This window comes from Seriola aureovittata, chromosome 18 (assembly GCF_021018895.1).
Source record: "Seriola aureovittata isolate HTS-2021-v1 ecotype China chromosome 18, ASM2101889v1, whole genome shotgun sequence".
NCBI lineage: Eukaryota > Metazoa > Chordata > Actinopteri > Carangiformes > Carangidae > Seriola > Seriola aureovittata.
The window spans coordinates 22,261,331-22,284,427 of record NC_079381.1 but is presented as its reverse complement, the minus strand read 5'-3'; the positions used below and the strand labels follow the sequence as shown (position 1 = coordinate 22,284,427).

General features: G+C 38.4%; 1 protein-coding gene across 1 annotated transcript in view; it reads left to right on the top strand.

Moving 5' to 3' along the window:
* Nucleotides 1-2,016: 2,016 nt before the first annotated feature.
* tnca (tenascin Ca) overlaps nucleotides 2,017-23,097 on the top strand; it is a 60,051-nt gene continuing 38,970 nt past the window's right edge. The window contains exons 1-2 of the mRNA XM_056403438.1: nucleotides 2,017-2,121; nucleotides 14,847-15,025. The gene's annotated coding sequence lies outside the window, so the exon portion shown is untranslated. The remainder of the gene's footprint in view (nucleotides 2,122-14,846; nucleotides 15,026-23,097) is intronic.

Below are 23,097 nucleotides of genomic sequence, written 5' to 3'. Positions count from 1 at the left end.
ACAGTAATGCAGAATAATAATAATTATTTCCTATCATTAATAGCCCTTTCTGTAAGCATTGAAAGAAATCTTTCTGCCGCCACATGCAAGCCATGTTGTTCAATATTTGTGTATTTGAAAGTAACTAAGTATATTTACTCAACTACTGTACTTATGTACAATTTTAAAGTACTTGTACCTTACCTGAGTAAAATCAGCTTCACCACGACCTGCATCTTATGGAATACTATAGCCTATAGGTGTGTGTATATAAATACATGTCATGTGAATCTACCTGTGCTACACATCTTTTCACGTCAGTATAAGTGATCCAATAATCCAATGTATAGTACTTTAAGTTTTTAAATCTACAAGTTGCCTACATTTGCATGCATACAGTTTTGCAGTACTTGATCTATTTCCATATTATTCTACATTTCAGAGGCACTACTTTTATTTGACAGCTATAGTTACGAGTTACTTTTAAGATTAAGTTTTTAAATATGATCATTATTATTGATTAAACTTCCCAGCAGAATATAAAGTCATTAAAATAAAAATATATAGATAATATATACAATGATTATATTCATACATCAAATGCAAATGACCCAATATTCTATTCATAGAAAAATGTCATGTTGATACTCAAATTGATGCCAAAACCTTCAATAACTTTTATTTCAGTAAAATTGTGAATGCAGTATTTTTTTTTTATTATTGTAGTAGTAAAAAGAAATGATATGAATACTTCTTCCGCTACTGGAAATCACAAATAAAACAAAAGCCTTACAGTCAATATCTTTTTGTATGTAACAGTAAAAACTCTGTTTCAATTGATTCAATGATAAGAAAAGTGGTTGTGGTGTTAAAGTCGCTCACAAATTAGTAAATTGAACGCACCTGCCATAATGGCGGAGTTCTGATTTGGCCTCGCGTGTGGCAGAACTGTAATCACCGGAAGTGCTGCTAACTGCTGCTAACTGCCGCTACGTTTCGTGTATTTTTCCGTGTAAAACTCAACCTAGCTGCCTCTGAAAGGAGGGTGTGAAGGGGAAGTAAACTTGTTTGTGTTTTCGGCGTTTTGTTTGTGACCCGAAAACAGGCACCTAAATGCGGATACCAGAGTTGATGTGGCTGAGATCGGAACCGCTCCTTCACTTCACGTCAAGCTAAGTAGCATATATGGTGTTTATGCTAATGTGGGTATCGTACCGTTGGTGTATTTACGGGCGGTTTCAGAACCGATACAGGCTGTGTTAGCTGGTAAGGGCTGTTTCAAGATAGTTTGCTGTAATTCCGAATTAATTTAGCTAGCTAATTTAATTTTGTTTCGGGTGTGTGTTGCTGCTGTGTGTGTGTTTTCATAGGTTGAACGTTAGCAACAACCAACGGCTAAAGGATAGCTAGCTAACTGCTAACAAGCTGGTGTAGCTAGTTCTTTTTATCAGCTGCAGTTTTATGTATGCGTTTTGGGCAACTTGTAATATTTTGTTAGTTTTTGTAGTAAAATGAAGTCATTTTTATTTCATGAACTTAAAAAAATTGATAGTAAATGTGGCATATGTGCTAATGTTTGGATGCCTTACTAAGTCAGTCCTTTGTAACCATCACCCTTTTGGGATTTACCTTAACCTGCAAATGTTTTTTTGGCAGTTTTCTTTGTTATTTACCATTGTGAATTGGGTTTAATAGTAGCCATAGTTAGCTGCAGCTATAACTAAAACAATTAATCAATTAAATTTTTTTTAAAATTTATATTGTTGTCATTATTATTGATGATTAATGTCTTCTAACTTTACTGAAATTATTTTAACCCATACCATGATCATGTAGTTTTTGTGTCTAAAACTCAACCATGTGTCCCATCAGAAACAAGTTATATTTTTTAAACATGGCGTCTGATAAGAAAACACTTACATGTGTGGTTCTGGAGGATGTGGACAAGTGATGTAGTGGAGCAGGCATGGGATAAACATTTGCGTTCACTTTCCCACACTGCTGAGTGGAATAGATGACACAATCCTGCACACGTCTTGTCTGTTTCAGCTCTTGCACTGAGATGCGGATGCTGTTGTCGTCCCTGTTGGAGGAGGTCGACTGGTTGTTTGGCTCAGTCAGTTCCTGTACTGCTCCTGTGAGGTATTTTCAGACAACTGCAGAGCTCGTTAAAGATAAATCACTCAGACTTACTGTACTTTTTGGAGCACCTGGACCATGAAGTATGCTTTTCTCTTATGTGTCTCAGTAGTACAACATAGCTGACAACTGGAGGGTGGGGTGGAGGGCGATGGAGTGTGACTGCTGACAGGAGAGCAGATGGAAAATTAATGAATTTTTGATACAAGCAGGGCTGATAATACCGTATGTCCTCCAGTAATACACGAGCAAAACTGACATTGACATCATAAAAACTAAAAAGTCATAATTTAAAAGCTTTCTTAAATAACTTATTACGTTCATTTAAAAAATAATTGTCTGATTTATTGTTAATGAATGATTAACTTTCCAGAGTCATCACACCATGCCACTAAATATAGTAATTAAATTAATAAATGAAACACAATCTTAGCAGTATGTTAATGTAGTCTTCATGTCATTCTGTTTGGTAGGGGAAAAAGTAAAAAATCAAAGCGCTGCATTTTTGTATCACTTCACACAATCGGTGTCTTCAATAATTAAAAGCACTACGGTCTTCAGCAGCTAAATGAACACAGTGTAAAAGGTTTGGGTTCACAGCCTGGCCACAGGTCACAGCGGTAGTTGTGCATCTGGATTTGTGTGGTGGTTTATGAGGGCAGTCAGTGAAAACTGCTTTAATAACAATACTCAGCTTGTAATTGGACTTGTGCAGCAGTGACCTGTCATTGGCAGGTAGAGAAAGCAGCTGTGTGATGTTCTTCTGACTCTCAGGTGGTTGCAGAAGGGAGGCCGTTTACATCTGACTGGATCATGGCTTCCTTCTCTCAAATGTGGACGTCAAGTTAAGAATGTGATTAATGGCCCTTTTCTAGGTTAGTAGACTACTGTTTTTTTTTTTTTTTTGTTTTTTTTTTGACAAGTTCTTCTGTTTGCTGGTCAAAAGGAAGTCCCGAGAGTCACCTCAGCATTTTAGCAAAGCATCTGCAATGCATTTGGTTGGTTATAATGTTTACCTTTTGGTAGAGATTAAAAGTGAAGACACCTAGGATATTTTTCAACAAGTGTGAGGGTTTAGGGTCCTGATGGTTAAAAATTTGGGGTTTTGAGTGGTTGAAAAAGTTACATTAGTTAACATAAAACTTTCGCTTGTTGTTATGTAACTTATAGATATTTTTTTAATAGTCCTAAAACCTGGGAATTAGTTAGCATTTTAGCACTTCCAGTTCCCTCGTCCCGAAGTCTGAGTTTTTTTTAACCGGTTTTTAGTCAGATGGCTGAAATAAGGTCTGTGGTTAACACAAGTTCAAGACGATTTCACGTTTTATTCTACGACATAATATGTCAGTATATACCCAAGTTGTGATTATTTAAAATTTTATGTGTCTTAAAGGAACGCCAGTGGCTAAATGAGACTACAGAGGTTGTCGGGGACATTAAAAGTCATCACGCTGAACACGAAAAACACAGCCTCGTTATGTTTATACTCGCGCTTTTGCAAACTGGTGTAATTTGTTTGTAGCCTAACATTAGCTTTTTACTTCTGGTTTCTGTGTTTTACCTTAAAACTAAAGCTTCTCACTAGATCTTCAATTACACAAATATAGGTCAAAGGTCACCATTTCCTTCTTCTGACCACAGAAAAAACTAAATTTGAATCCTTTTAGCTTGTGCCAGTTGCACGAGGAGCTACATCCCTTTATCATGTTTTATCATCTTTGCTTGAGAGGTGACCTGACACAGAACAGATGAGGTGGACGTCACCGCGAAGGAAACAAACGAGAACGCTGAGCTAGTAACTTGTACAAAAGCCAGACACTGAGTTGATGATGGCGTATTCAAAAGCCTGAACACCTCACCGCTTCTGGATCGCTCTCTTTAAGTCAGACATGACGCACTGATGCCAGCAGCATCCCTCAGACTAAACAACCAGAGTAATGAATGTGTTGTTTGGTTTTATGGAACATACTGCAGCTTTGACCCCATGTGGGGTAGCAGGAAGTTTGAGCATGATTCATGAGTCTGCACAGAGGTATTCAGTGAAATCTGTGTGTAAACAATTACTTGCATCTTTTATCTCTGTGGATGTCAAAGGTCATCCATTACACATGAGCAGGGTTTTTCCAGAGCAGTTGGTGAAAAGAACTGACTGAAAGTTTCTATTTGAGAAATGTTAATTGTTCTCTGTTTAATACTTTCTACAGCTTCTTTTTTTATTATCAATTACTTTCTGATTATATGATCTATCATTCAACAATTATTCAATCACAATTCCCTACAGCCCAAAAGTCAAAAGTTATAATCACTTAAGAAAAGCAAATCCAGTAAATCCTCACCATTGAGAAACTGGAACTATGTAATGTTTAGCATTTTTACCTGGAAAAATGACATTTTATTAATAATCAAAATAGATCGTGGTTAATAGTAGCTGATTAATTTTCTGTCAGCTGTGTTAACTAATTGGTAATTTGACTAATCGCTTCACATGTAATGGTTACTGATCTGAAATGAACTGATGATTTGGTTCATTCAGTGATTTAAAAACATATTATATTTTTCTGACAGTTTATAGCTGAATTAATCAATCCCACAGAAAATTATTATTATGGTTTCAGCTTGTCAAATGTGAAAAGTTGCTTATTTTTAAAGAATAATAACTGAATAATTATACTAATTAGTGGCCACAGGGTATTCAAATGAGCGATTAATGTAGTTTTGATTTCGGCAATGACTTTCTTTTTTTTTCCTGGCATTTTCTTTGATGATAAACGGTGAAGATTTGGGTCTCCAAGTCTTTTCCTGTGCTTCTTTTTCCCACTCTTTGTCCTCCCAGAGATCCAGGTCAGCCAGTATGTGAAGCAGGAGTTTCTCTGCTCACAGTCACATATACAGTAGCAACAGCTGATCTCTGATGACCTCACCGTTTTAAAGACTCTGCGTAATGCAGCTTTAACGAGAACTGAAGCTGGAGCCCTCAGCTCATTCCCCAGTTGTGTGACTGTTTAAAAGATCGTGGCTGGAGAGCGCTGTTACACTTAATGACTTTAAAACGAAGTGGTCTGCAGGAAGTTAACGGTGTCTGGAATGTGCGTGATGTGTTGGGTGTCAAAAGTGACTTACCAGAGATGGTCCTATAAGTTTTTTGCCATGCGAGTGATGCAGATCTGGGGATGGCGAAGTCGGGTAGTAGGTCATCCCACCACTTTAGTCCAGACTGAAATATATCACAAACTATTGGATGGATGGATGGACGGACATTAAAGCTTTGGTCCCCAGATGGTGAACTGTAATGAGACTTTTCCTCCTGTGAACAAAGTTTGATTAATTGATCATTTGACCAACAGAAAAAATAATCAGCAACTATTCTGATAATTGAATAATTATTTGTCAAGTAAAAATTCCAAACATTTGCTGGTTAAAGTTTCTGAAATGTGATGATTTGCTGCTTTTCTTTCTTACCATTCAAAATAATTAAGTCTCTTTTATCTAGGTAATTCAGATTAATTGTGCCACTCCTCAACTCCTGATGTGTGTTTTGACATCTGATTGTATATATAAACTGTATGCTACTCCGTTTTGCCACATACAGTATTTTTATTTACGTGAGTGATAGGATTCCTCTTCCACACTCTTTCAGTGGCATTCACCGGAAATGCTTCACACAAGTAGGTACAAGCATTTAATGCAGACATGGGTATTGCTGGGACGTTCCCTCACAGCCTCACAGAGCAGTGAATTACTGAAGACTCTGTCTTCTTTTCTCTACTCGAGACAAATATTAATGAACTTTTGAAATGGAGTCAGTTCCTGTCAACAGTATTATGTGTCCTTTGTAATCCAAACATTTACTTGTGCTGTCACGGGTGATGTATGCTGCCCTTGTCTCACTCAAATGAAGACATATTTTCATAACGGCGATCGTCATGGCACGCTTGGTCTCCAGTGTTTGTTGGCGTTGGGTCAAAGTGGATTAGAAAGAACACCTGCAGTTCCTCTGTTTATTTAATCGTCATACTTTTCAAAGTCGTCTTCCAAGACCTTGTCTTTTAAAGCACAGGACAGTTTGTAGTTGCCTGGAAGCGCCGCAGTCAACTGAAAACAGCCAACTGAAATTGGCACTCAGTTGGATTATTGTACAGCTCACTGGATATTAATGTGTCTGGAGGAATCCCTCAGCTGCAGAATAGTAAAAAATACATAATTTCACACAGGCACAAATAACAACCAAGTCGAATGGTGGTATGTTTGGAGCGCTGGCTGTAAACATCTCAACAAAAGTGAAGCAACGTGGTGATCCCGTGGTTTTTACAGGAGCCACAGTTTCCATTTGCGTGTCCCGGATGCTGTTTTACTGCCTGAGCTGCAGCCAAATGAGCTGTGGCTGGAGTTTAGTAGCATGATTAAGACCATGGAAATGCCTCTGCTGCTGTGCTGATTATGTCTGACTAAAACTCAAGAAATATTCACAATTTATTGATACGAATACTCGATCTTCTAACCACTATAAGTTATATTAACATATCCCAAAATCATAACCGTAGAAGTAGAGCAGATTAGATGATTAGATAACGGATTCAAAATCGTTTTCATTTTAAAAAAATCATCTCTTTTATTTAACCTATATTGTTTTTATTATGCACAATATTGATAATAATCTTTTATCATTCTTGATCAACTATAACGCACACTAAATCCTAAAAGTGGGATGTTACGAATATGTTTTAGTCTTTCAGGTCAAAGATTGACTCACGCTTTGACCCAATTGACCCACATTGACCCATGCTTTAAAAAGAAATGTGCATTTGTTTTTTTTTATTTGTTTTTATTTCATTACTTTTTATCATTCTACTTAATATTTCTGGTTTTGGTCAAAACAATCTGAAGACATCACCTCGGACTCTGGGAAGCTGTTGTGGACAATTTTTTAAAATAATTTTTAATTGGTTATAATTCAATGATAATTTCCCATATGCAAATTTAATATATTGAATTTCCATATATGCAATATATGTACATAGAAAATAAAAACATGTGAAAATTATTAATGAAACCTATTAAAAAATTGGACCAGTTTCATATATTAACGTATATGTCTAGCCCATACAAATGTATGTAGGTATCAAAGGTAGCGTTAGTGAACCTCCTCCGACCTTCCAGGACTCATCTGCTGTGCATCCTGTTTTTCCTCACCACTTAAGAACAGTTTGTAAACCTGCTAGTATTTATTGCCTCGCCAGTTATTTTACTCAAGAGGTACTTTCACGCTGCTGCACATGTCGGGATGCTTCTCACAAGCTGTTGCACATTAGGTCATTTTCATCCTGAGGCATGTTTACACTCTCTAATTCTCATTGTTTATAGTGAAGAGTTTAATGAATCAAACCTGCTACTGTCCATCATTGAGTGGCCTCTGAATAAGTCAGGCAGCTCGCCCTCGCTCTGAAGCTGAGACCTGCTGCTCTCTTTAATCCTATTGTGTTGTGTTGATAATAACACAAACACAGAACATCAAACACTCCACTATGTTTTATATATTCTTTATTGTGTTCTTGTCTGTGACCATGTCCCACTTTGACTAAATGACTGTCAGCAATGAAATTAGGTCACTCCCTTCGGTCTTGTCAATATATAATTTAAAAAGACAGGCTACTTGCACAGGATGAACCCTCAGTGGTGAATGCACCATGATATAGGGGTTAAACATTTAATTTGTATCAGAAGTTTAATGATGAGCCTCTATAAGATGTATAGCGACACCCATTTGTCTCCACAACATCAAAGTTGGTTAGTTAATCAAATAACTATTACTCATCAAATCTGGAGTAATGAGGGGCCTGCTGATGTCAGTGGCTCCGCTGTTGAGACTGTTTGTGTGACCAGTGGGTAACTCATCTGCAGCTAATTCATCCTCCACCTGGACAGCAGTGAGCTCATTCACTAAATCCTTCGTTTCTCTGCAGAATGTATCTCATAAAATGTATTTGGCCTCTTCGGTGAGGTTTTCTTAGGATATTTAATACAATATCAGTTTATCAAAGAACACGTAATGAAGTGTCTTCGTATCTTTTATAGAGCAGTCTCACTTTTTGGATTGGATCTTGCCAGTAATTGCCAACATACATTGGTCTAGCAGTTGTATTCACGTCAGCAGATTTCTAGTTTACACTTTTTATTTTTCATGGATGAAGCAAAGTAGCTAGCTAGCTAGCTAGCTAGCTAGCTACTTTGCTTCATAGCTAGCTACGTAGAAAGATGATATCCACATCCACACTTTTCTACTGTTGAACTGCATTTTAAAATGAAAAAAACAAGAAGTTGTTTTTAAAAATTAAGTTGTTATCCATGTTGCATTCAGCACTGGTAGTCGTGACTGAAAAAGTCCCAATCAAGGAGGAAACCCTGGAGTGTTCAAACTAAAATGATTTTAGAGGCTAAAAGAAAGAGTAGGAGTAAACGTAGCTAAATTGATAAGCTGTATAAGTGTGGATGTAGCCCTAATTAAAGGTGCCCTGTGGAAACAAAAGTTGTTTACGCAAGTATTCTGAGTTGTTTACATCCAGGTTTACTAGCTTGTAGTCTTCTTCACAATTTATTTATCAAAAGAAATAGAGCAAGTGTTGGAATAAAACAAATGAATAAAATCAAAATAAATACTTTCTACACAGATACAAAAACTCAGCAAACTGTACAACAAATTGAAATAAAATGCTTTATACAATATTATACATTAATGTGAGAAATTATATACTCAAAGTATAAAAATAATGTAATAGGATAGCATAACAATATTGGAATAGACTGATAAATGGTGAAGAATATATACAGTGACATATCACAGCAAGAATGTTATATTTTTAGCATTATATAATAATATTATAATAAGTAATAATTCACACACAGCAATAGCAATAATATTATGACACTTAGTATAATGATATCCAAAGAAATCTTTAACTGTACATCATCAGTAGTTGTGAAACTCACTGGTGCCCCCGGTGGAATTCACATATTCATTAATCACCAATATTGTTATTTCCAAAATAGCAGTCTTCCACTAAAATAAATAAAGGCTCAGGTTCCAGGAGTGGAGTGTGTTTTATTGGTGTTCTTGGATCGGGTAGCTTTGTTGAACCAACTTCCTGAGATCTTCCAGGGCCACTTGGGGCCTTGTTCTTTTTGGAAGGACTCCTGGAGAAAAGAGGAGAATGTTTATAGTTTGAGCTTTTATATCCATTACACAATTAATGGGATTGCCTGCAACAGGACATCTAGACATGGAGAGATGTTGGTAGCCTGATAAATTTCTGCAGGGAGCTAGAAATCCTTCTGTCCAGGTTACAATTGACAAACAGTACATATAGTTTTTTCTATATGATTTAATTTCTTCCGTTAAAAACATTTTTTGAAGATGAATTACAGGATTACTCTTGTATGTGTGAACTGCGTTGCATTGTGACCTCATCAATTGAGTTCTGCTGTTTTCATTACGTCAACTGGGGCTGAACAATATGCAAAAAAAAAATAATTTTTTGGCAGATATTTGAGATTGCGATATGAGTCATGATTTCAGTTGAAATCACAGAAAATTCTTAAAATTTCTTCTTGTACCAAAACCGCGGTATCTCTGTAGCTCCACAACGATTATGGTGCTAACAATGCACAACCATGTTGGGACACATTTGACCTTTTTATCAAAAAGATTGCACCTCCTGCAAACTGGATATTGCACTTAGCCATATTGTGATTTTGATTATATTTCTATTAATTGTGCAGCACTAATGTCAACTTTATGTTACTAACAAATGTTTTAAAACTTATGAATCGATTACAAATTTGGCCGATGAAGATGTCGCTTATAGTAGAAATTATATTTAACGTATTAACCTCCAACCCTGGTGTGGTTGGTTTGTACCACTTTCAAATATAGTACCTTTATACCAGGGTTTATAAGTTGTAATTAATGGTACTTTTAATGTTGAATAATTTATTAATGCTTCATAAATCAGTTACCAGCTGTTGGTGCTGCTGGCGTCCTATCCTTCTATTTGTTCTCCAATATGACACTTGAGTAAGAGCCCTGTTTGACCACTGTTTTTAATAAAGTGCGTCTTCAGTGATCCGATCACAGGTGGACAGCTCTAACGTCAGTTCACACCTGACTTTAAAATGCGTCTCCACATGCGCCTTGATTGACCACTTGTGATCGGATCACTTCCCTGCTTTTATATGCAAATAACCCCTCTGTGCCCCACACACACACAACAAAGATTGTAAATAAAGATGGACGTAGCCTCCATGATGTCAACCATAGGTGTCTGAAGACTGGTTTTGAAGCTCAGAATGAGCTGCTCCACCGTTGCCATCTTGGCAGTACCTGACTCTGCCGAACTTCCGGCTAATCCAAAAATGGGTAAAGAGGAGGGGCGTGCATGGAGGTAAGACTTCGGCGCATGTTGGCTTGTGGCAGGCATACGCTCACCCATCACCCACTTGAGACACACACACACACACACACACACACACACACACACACACACACACACACACACACACACACACAAGCTCATTAACAATGGACCCATCTGGCTAAAAACAATAAGACATACCTGTTTATTTGCATATAAGGCAGGGAAGTGAAATCCCATCACAAGTGGTCAATTGAGACGCATGTGGAGATGCAAGGCCAGGTGTGAACTGACGAACTTATAGCTGTCCACTTGTGATCGGATGACCCGAGACGAATGTTAATACCAGGTCTGAACAGGGCTCGTCAGACTGTGTCAGAGGACGTCAGTGGAGCAGGCGGTCCTTCAACGTGGCCCAGGACGCATTTGCGTTCACACGGCTAAAAGAATGTGGACACCTGTGGCCCAGACATCCTCCGAAAGTGGTCTGTGTGACCAGATCTCAAATGCGTCCTCAATGTGTCTTGTGTGCGTTCACAATGATTTATTTTCTAATTCATCGCGTTTCAGTTCGTCTCTGGCGATCTGTTTATTGCACATATTCAAATCGTGATGGCGATGAAAATAAGATTACTCTGTCAGCTCTAGTTTTTACCTTCTGGAAAAGTATTTTGAATTTGGTAACGATTATTTTTATTATCTTTTTTTTTTTTCCAATTAATCATTTAGTCTGTGGAACATCAAAAAATTTTCAAAAAATGCAAATTACAATTTCATGGAGTCCAAAACCTGAAAATATGTAGTTTACAATGTTAGTGTTGATTATTAAAATATTATTTTTTGGTCGATCGACTAATGGATTAATTGACAAATTGTTTCAGCTCTGTTGTAAATAAACTGTACCAAAATCCATTCATTAACTTTTTAACAGTCATAACTACAGAAATTATACTTTCACTAATGTTGCTTTAGTAGAAAGTATGTCTTCTTTATTTGTACGAAATCATAAAACAAAGAGAAACTATTTGAGAAGCGGGAACATGGCGTCCTGATGTATTAATCATTCATCCATAGCTTCCTTTTTTATAATGCTGCTTACCCTTTTGCTTTGTCTGACCCAGTTTATTGTCTTTAAAAGTCTGGTGTTGCATATAAGGTTATAAATTACAGTCGTCCATTCACTGCCAGAATACACATCTGCAGTGCAAGTCCAGTGACTCCTGCATGTTGGATGAGAAATCTTAAACTCTGCTACCGCTGGCTCCCGGCCACCGATGACTTATTCGAAAACAGTGCGGAGAGCTCGGCATCATCTGGCACAATGTAGTTAATCTCATCCAGAACAGGCAGCTCTGTTATTGTTTGACTGAAAGTTTACTGATCGGACAGAAATGCAGAGCAAGAGGACTGTTGTCAGCCAGTTTTAAAAATATTTGCACTGATGCTGGGTCAGAGCTTACCCTGGAAACCAAATATTTAAAGCAGCCCAGAAAATGAACACATCAGCCTGTGGGGATGTTTGATGAGTTAAGTCTACAAAGAAGAATTGACAAGAGATTACTGTCTGGATTAGTTCAAAACAAGTGACGACAAGCTTGAAATAGGTTTTGTCTGTGAAACTGAATTTAACAGCATAACGTTATATAAAAAAAAAAAAAAAAAAGAAGTGTTGTTGCAGGATCTGGGCTCAGCTCTGAGCTGATGACAAGACCACTCAATTAACAAAAGGCCCAACGCAACCTGCTCAGGCTTTTCCATGATTTTATTCTCAGAAGGAGAATCCTGCAGCACTTGGCAGCAGCGTTGTGTGCGAGCCTCTTTTCTACTGGAGCTACACAATGCTGATGGAAAAACATGGACTGTGCTTTCTCCAGTTGAAATGAGATTATATCAACTGTAGATTATTAATGTTAATAATTAATGAATCCAGTCAAACTTCAGTCTGTTGGTTGATGTGCTCTCTCCAAGTCGCTGACCGCACTCTGTCAAAGATTGTCAGAGTGTGAGTGAAAAGACGATCAACTCTGTTGCATCTCTCTACGACCGTCACTGAACTTGTAGTTCAACAGTGGAGACTCTTCTCTGGAGAGATGATCAGCTGATTGGATGTGGATTCATTTAGTAGCTGAATCTTTGATCTTGTAGTTATTGATCACTCTAATCACTTGCAAATGATGGAGCCTGTACTTAATGAGATTCGATTTAAGGGATTCAAAAGGATTTGGATTCAATAAAATCCTATGGAACCCAGACCCTCACGTTAACAAGGTTCTTAAGTGTGAATTTTAAGGTACATAAAATGATTTTACATCAAGTCAAAGTGTCTACTGAATATTTCCTTGTCCTAAAAGCAGCAAATTGTCACATTTGAAAAGCTGGAACCAACAAACTTGATGATAAAAAACATAGACGACTAATTTCTTGTGGATCGACTGATGCATGAATTGATTAGCATTAATATCCGTGATTTTAGAACATGACTAAACTCTGGTGGCTGACTGAGCTGTCTGGCCTTTTTTTGGCCTGTCCAGTATTTGCTGCAAGGATAGAGAGATCATTGTGAAGCGTGGTGGACGTCGTACTGTAACTCTCATGACTAATGCATGGAAATAAGTTCGAACATTGGCCAAGTGTTCCCTTTTTAGGAACATGAAGTCTGAGGTAACATTTAACATCCTCAGATTACATGAGAGAGGAAACTAGTTACTCATCACCTCCCCGTCTCCAGATAAGCCCTGAGGTGGAACAACATCCAACACTTACGGTACTTAGTGAAAGAGGGAAATTCTTATTTTTGGTCCTGGAAATTACATAAGTGTTTTTCGCACTGACAAACAAGCACAGAGGGTTTCCCAAAACTTCGTGTTCGTCACAACGTAAATCAACTGCCAAATGATTAGTTTCCTCCGGACAGCCTCAGGGCAGCCTCTTAAGGAGACAGATCAAAGACGGCAGTGAAGTTTCCATGTCAGCTTTACCTCTGACCTGTTAACTACTCCAACGCAAGATGTTTACGACATATTTAACACAGGACCTTCTACACATATATACTTCAATGCCTTCTCCTCTTGAACACGAGAGCTATGTACTTTAAATATAAAGCCGGTTGTAACTCCACTCTAAAGGTTGTCTGGTGTTGTAAAAACATTTTCCTTTTCCTTTCATATATAAATCTCCTAATGAAAGAGCCCTCAGTTTTTGAGGTTCAATCAGAATTGAAGCTACATTAGTTGTGTATAATGTAATGCAGTTTAAATTGCTAATAAATGTGAAAAATGTTCTTTTTTTTCCAGCATTATTCATGTGATGCAGTCAACATTGTGTGGCAGTTTCTTTTCACTTTATATTTAAACAGTTGTGACATTTTTCACATGACAAGTTATGTAGTTTTCTCATTATTACTCTGTTATCACTTTATCTTGTTATGTTTGTTCTGGCTGTGAGCTGCTTTCGTTTTGTTTTGTGCACCTATGTGTGATCGTTGTGTGTGTGTGTGTGTGTGTGTGTGGATCTGGTGTCAGGTTGGATTGTAAACGAATAACGAGAATAAACAGTTAAGTGGAATAATGGGGGGAAAATGTCATGATTTATAACTTAACTTTTAAAATTTTATAACGATATAAAGTGATGAAATATTTATTTTTAAACTGAATGATTTGGTAATGAGTAAGGACAAGAATAAGGCATCATTAGAGCAGAAAGAAATTAACACAAGAAAATTTACTCTTACACGCTTGTAAGATTTTGCAAATGGCTTTAAAAAAGAAGCATAACTGCCTCGTTTATCTGAAGCATACGCAGGTTATTTTATCTTGGCTACTGCAGTTCTACTAAAATCAATTTCACGTGCTCTTGTAAAAGCAATAAAATGTCCCACTGTGCAAAAAGAATGAAGGCTAGCTCTGAGGTAGGGTGGGACTTAATCTCTCGCGTGTGTTTTTAACAACGTGCAAAAGTCAATAAAAGAAATACCCATCTTTAAAAGTCTCTGACAGTATACGTGACATCCAATAAAAGAGGAAATGTTTGGTAGTAAAACTTCCATCCAAGTGTAGGACAGCGGTGTCGAGGAGTGATCAGGCCGTTGTACCCAGACGAGCGTGCCAGCTCTAATCTCTCTCTGTCTGGAAGCGCTGACCTCTTTTGTTCAGTTGATGGCTTATTACCAGTATTGATTTTGGCTCCTTTATTATACAGACTCCCTGCAGGGAGGCAGATGACCCATGCACATATCAGCTACTGTTGGCCGCCGAGAACACCAGCAAACATGACCAAGTTGCTCTAATCAAGATAAATTCATTGTTTTTTTTGTTTCTTTTGAAGACTTGAGACGACAGGATGAGTTCTCCACTGAGGGATAAACTGACTCCTGCTGTGGTACCCGATCACGTCTGAAGCCTCTTTGGTCCTGAATCTGTTTCGGGCTGTTTGTCGTCACCTCGTTGATGGAGGCTTCTGCTACAGGACTTCGTTCCATCTGCTTCACAGGAAAGTCTTATTCTGTAAGTACCAAGAGATGACTGACTCATTTGTTTTTGCTCCGATGTTTCAGGTAAATAGACAAAATTGTTATTATTCGACTTTATGTTTGGTCATACACAGTCCAGAAAAAATTGTCTGGGATAGAACTGGGAAAAAAGTGAACTTTGGGATTTGAATATACTTGTAAATATACTGTCTTTTTCACCTTTATACTGTATTTAGTGAAGTATTAATCGCACACCACAGTTGGCCTTGGGGAGGTCGGTCTTTTCCGGATACACTGTGATATTGATCGGGAGGACAACTGATATCCAGTGATGCTGAAAATCCACATCAATAGTATGTTAGGATGTTGCTTTTAAAGTGGTGTTTGAATATTTTGACTCTGTATGCAATATACAATTAATAAAACTATATTATGAGCAAAGACTCAAAAGAATGAAACAGTAGTTAAATCGCCAGTTTCCAATATCCAATCACCAATATGATGATTTCAAACCGTTCTTTGTGTAAAGCGAACAGGATTATGGGATGGGAAGGAAATATTTGTTGTCTTTATAATACTAATAACTAGAAAACAAAAGGGGGGGAAAGTGGCCCACAGCTGTAAAGTAACTTTGACTATTGTTTAGGAGTTCTTGAAAACAGCAGCTGGATGATTTGTCAGCACATCTGTTTCAGCCTAACGCAGTTCACCGTCCCCTGCTTCATTGAGCTTTTCCCAGATTACGCTCGCTGTTTGAGCTGTTTGTGTTTTCCTCACCATGGTTTTCAGAGGCAGGACTCACATTCTCCTGGAGATGGATGGCAGTTTGAGGCAAACAGAAACGGGAGCTAAATACAAGCCAGAGAGAGTGTCAGAGTGCAAACTGCAGGGGTCAAGTCTCAGTGTCCTCAGGGGACCGGCATCAAATATGTTTTGAAAGCAGGCGGCAGTTTGTCATTGTGACACTTCAGAGTGACACAGAATGATGATTTATAGAGCTGTAGATTTTCTTTTTTTCCGTTGCAGCTCTAATAACGATGAAAGAATTTTGTGCAATTAAGTTGATTTCAAGTCTCCAACTAAAGATCATTTTCTTTTTTTTTTTTTTTCTTGGGATGACTTTGGTCCAAACTGAAATATCTCAACAACTATAAGATGGATTCCCATTAAAATTTTGTACAGAAATTCATGTTCCCCAGAGGATGAATCCTAATGACTTTGGTGATCTCCTGATTTTTTTCTTTTTTCTCTTTAGCGTCACCATGAAGCTGACGCATGTGGTTCTGAGTGAAATATCAACAACTGTTTGCATAGTTTGCCATGAAATTAGTGCAGACGTTCATGTTCCCAACAGGATGAGTGGTGATCACTTTGTTGATCCTCTGGCTTTTCATCTGGCACCATCATTAATTTGTCTAATACTTTGGTTTGCGATGATCAAAACTAACGACATTCCCGTCAGCTTCACTTGTACTTTGTGTTTATGTTTGGTAGCAGACTGAACTCAGATGGTGACCGTGGTATAAACATGAGCATGTTAGCATTTTGGTGTTGGCATCTAGCTTTAAAGCACTGCTGTAGACTCGAGTCTCGTGCATTTATTGATAAATTATTTAATCAATAATGTATCAGGAAGTGGGGAAAATGCCCGGTTAAAAGAACACTGTACTTTTCATTTGAATATTTGATTTGTGAAGTAAAAGATAATTTGGAGGCCAAATGCCTAGCTTGTATTTAAAGGGTATTCAACTCCCGTAAAGCTCTTGGATCAGAATGAAGAAAAAGGCAAAGCTTTAAGAGGAGTTCTTGTTGTTGTGCACCCTTCGTTATAACAGGATATTAAATTAACATTGATGAGACTGAGCTTGAATAGTATTGTTGATAAATGACTATTAAAATGGTCGGGATTCATTTTCTGCCATTAACTAATTTATCAATCAACAAATCCTTGACGAGAGTTGATTTAAGAACATGGCATTGAAAACTGAGAAGCAAACCCTTTGAGTTCCCAAGATGAATCTCATGTGATTTAAATAGAAACCAGTTAAAATCAGTTTAATATTGTCCCAAAAAATACCAATAATCATTTCATCACCTCTTTGATCAGCTGATCCGTCCATGCAGCAGCTGCAGCTTGTTTCTGATTTTCTGTGAAATAGAAGATTAGATAAAAGAGAAAAAAGAAGTTCACCACAGTCTGAATCGACTGCAGGATGTGTGTATTAATGTGTGTGTGTGTGTGTGTGTGTATGTGTGTGTATGTGTGTCTGTGCGCGTGTGTGCATCACGTTAAGATCATTTATGAGTAACATCCACGGAAACGTTCCACCTCCCACAGTCACCCACATCTGACGCCAGTGTGGGCGTCATGGTAACGGCAGATTGTTTTGGTTGGTTTGGTTGGGGCTTTTAATGGGGGGGGGGCAGTTTCCCCATCAGACATGTCTCTTGTAGGAGATTTAGCTCGCCCCCACTGACCTGATGTACATGGAAATCTTTAATCATCTGCTGCACCATTTGTACCACCCTCCTCCACTAAAACTTTAGGAAATTATTTCAATATGGACAATATGCTAGTTGGATGAAGTAGGCTGCAACTAATGGTTATTTTCATTATCGATTAATCTACCTTTTTATAGTTTTTCTAACAATTTTTTAATGCTTTGAGCACCGTTAAAGAAATCCCATTCTCCTCCATTATACTGCAAATCTCAGACTCATTTGCACAGCGTGGTACCACTCAAATACACTATTACTAAAACCTGAAATTAAATCGGCATCGGTACAATTGTCTGGCATTTTTCCGGTGAGACTCGGCAAGTGAAACGGTGGAACAAAGAAAACATTAAATGGACGTTGCTGAATATTGGTTTCAGTGTGTTTTGGTTGAAAGGGGTAAAACATGAGTGAAGCAGACCAGAGAGGAGTATCACAACAGATTTATCAAACAGAAAACTACACATGTTGGGGGTCTGGGTTCTGGTAAGCGCGCTCAGTAAGAGGGTTAAGATTTCATGCATCTCCTGCAGAAAGTTAAGTTTCAGTGCAGTTCATCTGAAGCTGGTCCTTGGCTCCTTTTGATTTTCTCTGCACAGACTTCTGAGCAGCGTTCACGGGACTTCGCAGCACCAAATATCTGACTTCATATTTGGAAGAACATCACTCGAGTGCTGCAAGAAAACTGGGTGGTTTGGTGCTAACCACAGTCTATGGCATGTTCACGGTGCATGGTTGACCGTCCTTGCAACGAGCCTTGATTTTTGGCCCTGAGAAATGTATGAATTGGAACATCAAAAGTTTTTGATAGTTTCAAAGGATGTTCACATTTCTTCAAGTAATTCAACATTCAGCTGTTTAAAAGGGCATTTAAAGAATAATGGCTGCCAGCCTTCATTCCCCTCTGTCAGTACCGAAGACATCCCTCCCTAAAAACATGAGTGGAAAACAAAACAAAAACCACATTTTGATTGTTAGCAGGCATAATGTTTATCTTGTCTATTTTAGTTTAATGAGTCGGCATGCTAACCTTTGCTAATTAGCACTAAGTACAGCTCCACAGGTCTGATGAGAATGTCAGTAGTTTTTCAGTATTGGACAGTTAGAAAGTAAAAATATGATGATGAATAAGATTTAGAATAAAATTCATTGAAAATTCATCCAATAGTTGTCGAGTCATTTCACTAAAAAACAAAAAAGTCACCAGTTATTCAGACTCATTTCTCTGTGAACATGATATTTGCACAAAACGTTTGTGCCAGTCCGTCCAGAAGACGTTGAGGTATTTCACTGAACACATGAAAACGTTGACCTGCTGGTGGCGCTAAGTGAAAAGTCAGGAGAGACAGAATGATTCATCCTCTGGGCACAATTTAACCTGCTTTTTACATAATTTCACCAAAATCCATCCAATAGTTGTTGAGATATTTCAGTCTGGACCAAACTGACCAAAATATCCACACAGCTAACATGGCTGAAAACTAGAATGACCACCTCGAGGTTGTCTCCACCACTCAGACTAGTTTCAGATTACATCCCTGTTTATCCAGAATCGTGTAAAATATCAGCCATTTGTGTGACACTGACCGTGACCTTTGACCATCACAGTCTAATCAGTTTGTCTTTGACTCCAAGAATGTTTGTGCCGGTCTTAAAGAAATTCCCCTCAAGGCGTTACTGCGTTCACAAGACCAAAACCATGTTTTGTGAGGCCACTGTGACCTTGACCTTTGACCTTTGGCTGCCAAAATTGAACTATTTTGCCCTTGAGTCGAGGTGAATGTTTGTGCCAAATCTGAAGAAACTCCCTCGGGGGGGGGGGGGGGGGGGGGGGGTGTTACTGTGATATTGCGTTGACGAGAACAGGACGGAGGGACAACCTGAAAACATAATGCCTCCGGCGCAGAGCCATAAAAAGAATTGCACATGATATTGATTAACTGCGGCTGCTGAAGCTTCAAATTTGCTCTGGATAAACTCTGAAGTACATTTTTACACAGAAACAGGATTCTGGACTCTGTCCACTGTGTCTAAAATTGGAATAACAAGAGGAAAGGATCTCCTCACTGTCGGTATGAAGACGAGGAGTGATTATAAATGAACGTGTTCTTTAAGCTCCTCTTGTCTTTCTGAATGACAGCGGAGTGATATTAGCTGTTTTTAAGTTTTTGGTTACTCCATAGTAATTAATCCTATTAATGGACACATGCCAAAGTGATGTTTAACTTACCATAGATGTGTTTATCTGGTAGTTTGACTGAACTAACTTTTCCAGGAGTCTGACAGGCATGACATCACCTCTAGTCTTCCCGGCCATGTGCAGTATTTGTTGTGTTTATAGCACAAAGCAGCTGCTCCTTTTTAAAGCCTTAAGAGTTCACTGGTTGATCTGACCCGGCGTTATTCCAACGAAACTAGAGCCATCTTCATCTTAACTCATATTCATCACTAATGGTGATGATGGTCTGCTGGAAACAATAAGAAGTGCATCAGTTTGGTATTTGGTATAAAGTACATAAAACGATCCTTCCAGTGCGAGATCCCCCCCTGCAAACAGAAACACATCAACAACCTGACATTTTAAAGCTGTTTGAAACGATAACATTGAATTTTCTTTTTTTTTTTGTCTAGTGTCTTGATTTAGAATTACTCAGATGTTTTTGGGTGATGTTTTTTAAAGCTTTGTGCAGCTGGTGTACATCTTCCTGGACAGCTGTATGAGGTTTTCAGGCTGATTGGCACCTAGTTTTCTTTTTCTCCCTTTTCTAAATTTGTCTGCAACACTCTTGTAAATTACATGACCTCATGTGGTAAATATTTGGTTGCACCTACCCTGCCCTTGTGTGTGTGTGTTAATGTTTCCTTACCACATTTTATACAAATAGAATCATGAGCAAAAAATGTTCTTAGCTTTTCACGCAACGACCACCGCGGTCGATGCGTGAACTGCTGTGGCTTTCGCTGGTTCAGACTGCAGCTTCTTTCCTCGCTGCTGCAGCAGATATAGGTGCTGAGGTGACACCTGTACGAGAATGGAAATTAAGGTAAAATGTCACTTATGATGCGTCCAATGGGATTTCTCGCAGTAAAGATGTTCCTGATCAGGAAAACAGTCGATGGGTTTGTTGTTCTTCTTAATGGATGTTGCAGGGTGTTTTTTGGATCGCTTACCTTGCAGTGTCTGTTTCCTCAAAAGCTGGACAGCAGATGTTGCTCAGTCTTCTTGAGCTTCGTACTTGAATGAGACGCAGCTTTGAACATTTTGACTTCCTTCCTTGAAGTGGCCCACGAACAGAAAGGTGTAAATTAAAGTAATGGATGTTCAAAACCCATTTGCATTCATTTTCCAAGTTTTTGTTTCATATAAACAGCAACAGTATTTGAAGATTTATAGGTTTTACTGGACCCCATTATGTGGGAGAAGAGCTTAGGGACAGGGCAGTGGAGGTGCCAACACAGAGGGCTCCATCAAAACAACACATGGTTATCTGGCAAAGAAAGTTCAACCAGGCTCAGCTTTTGCTGCAGCGCAGCGTCGTCCAGCAAGGTGCTAAACTGGCCTGTCAAATGCAAGGAAATGCTCATTCCCTGTAGATTATTTTGTAATGTTTATGGAGTATTTCGACTGTTTAGTTGTAAAAATCCTGTTGCTGAATATTACAAACCCATTAAGTTGTTACTCAAACTTGGCTCCCTGGATTGGATTAAATTGTCTCACCAGTTAGTCTTCATCTTTCAGATCTTTTCTCTTATAAAACCCAGAAATACTGTTTGAGAAGACGTCTGATGAAGCATAAATCTCAGCTTTGTGACGCTAGTTTTCCAGTGTGATGTCCCCTTACTGTTATTGTTTGCAAATTGCAAACCTAAGCTTGGGCGTCCACCTTGAAACTCTGCAGCGGCATCCATATCTGAAGAGTCTGGACAGACGACCGTGAGGCAGTAATTCAAACATAAAAGGATCTTGAAAAGATAATGATCAGCTGCAGACATCTCCGTCAGTCTTGTCAACTGCAGAGAAACACTGTGAGCTGTGCTGGCTCGATGTGGCCTGACAGCTAGTCTGAAATATACCGTCTCTGCATGATGCATTTATTTTTAGGCTGTATATGCATGTGTATACCCTCCATGTAGCAGAGCCGGTGTTGAAAGTTATTGATGACTGGCTGGCTCATCTGCACATCAGTCAGCTACAGACGCTATGGAGAGAATAATAAGTTTTGGTGTTATAGTAACATTGATCTTTATTATTCCAATAGTATTTAAATGAAAAGAAACTGGCCTCAGATAAGGAAAGTGATCTCACCAGCTATGTGTTATCATTTAACATTTCTTTATAGATTTCCCCACATAGAATTTATGTGACTATTTCTTATATGTATGAAAACCGAAGGACCTCACAATGAAAGACGTCACAGGAGTGAGAACGATCGTTTCGTGCTCCCACACATTTTCCATGTGTCACTGTCCAAGTGCAGGCCGCAGAGTTCCCGCATCTGTGAGAATAAAAGCGCTGAGTAGCTGCTAACTAAGGCCAGACTGAGTAGCCTCTGTGAAGACCAGCCATCTCCCACAACGGGTAAATGTCAGCTGGATGGAATGAGGCAGGGCTGGAAACGGGGGAGGCCCTGCAGCAAGCGCGGCTCAGCAGAGAGAACCAGAGTTATAACTTATCCGAGAATGCTTTCAGCTGTGCGCCGTGACTTTTGAAGGATAGCTTGTGCACAAAATAACATGTTTTAAACCACAATGTCAAGCTGCCAACATATTAGAATAAGTGGCCCATGAATAAAATAAAGTAGACCACCAAGAAGAAGTCCTCAAAAAGTGATCAGGGTCTTTATTTACATCAACTGCAGAAGGTAACAGCTCTTTATTAGAGGCAGGTCTTTTTTTTAATTCCCTCTGTTTGATATGTATAATCACGGAAAATTAGTAATTTAAGAAAATCTATCTGCTTTTTAATCTGTTTTTTTAGAAATAAGTGACAGTGTGAAGAGAGGTCACACAACTTTGGTGATTTGGAAGTGGTTTGGATTTCCTGTCATGAGCAGACATCGCTTTGCTTTAAAGGGTCTCATGTCAAAAAGGTCAAGAGAAAGAGGAAGACATTTAAATGACTCTCCAGCAGTTCATCGCTCCATTGTCTGTAGAAATATATTCCAAACAGAACAGAGACTTGGTAGGATTGCAGTTGACAGGAATGTCATCAACACCCGAGAGAGGATTACAGTCGAAGGCAGTGATACAGTTAATTGAGGCCTCGGCATAATTGTCGAACATGACATCCGAGTTGACCCATTCGTTCTGGGAGATTTTTGTCTTTTGAGACTTTGCTGATGTATTTTGGGACAATGTGTTTTGCTTGTTCTGAATGCCTAAGAAGATTTGTTGAAGGGAAAATGTATTTTCCACTGCGTGCTTGAGTTGGCAAGCCTCAGTGATTTTGTGACAATAGCATTGTTCAAGTATTTGGAACAAGCTGGAGCTGTGTCAGCAAAATACATCAAAGACAAGCTATGAAGATTTTGTACTTTGTCATCATTTGTGGTAAAAAAAAAAAATATATATGGTTATTCATAATTAGGCAATTATAGCAAATGCAGCCAA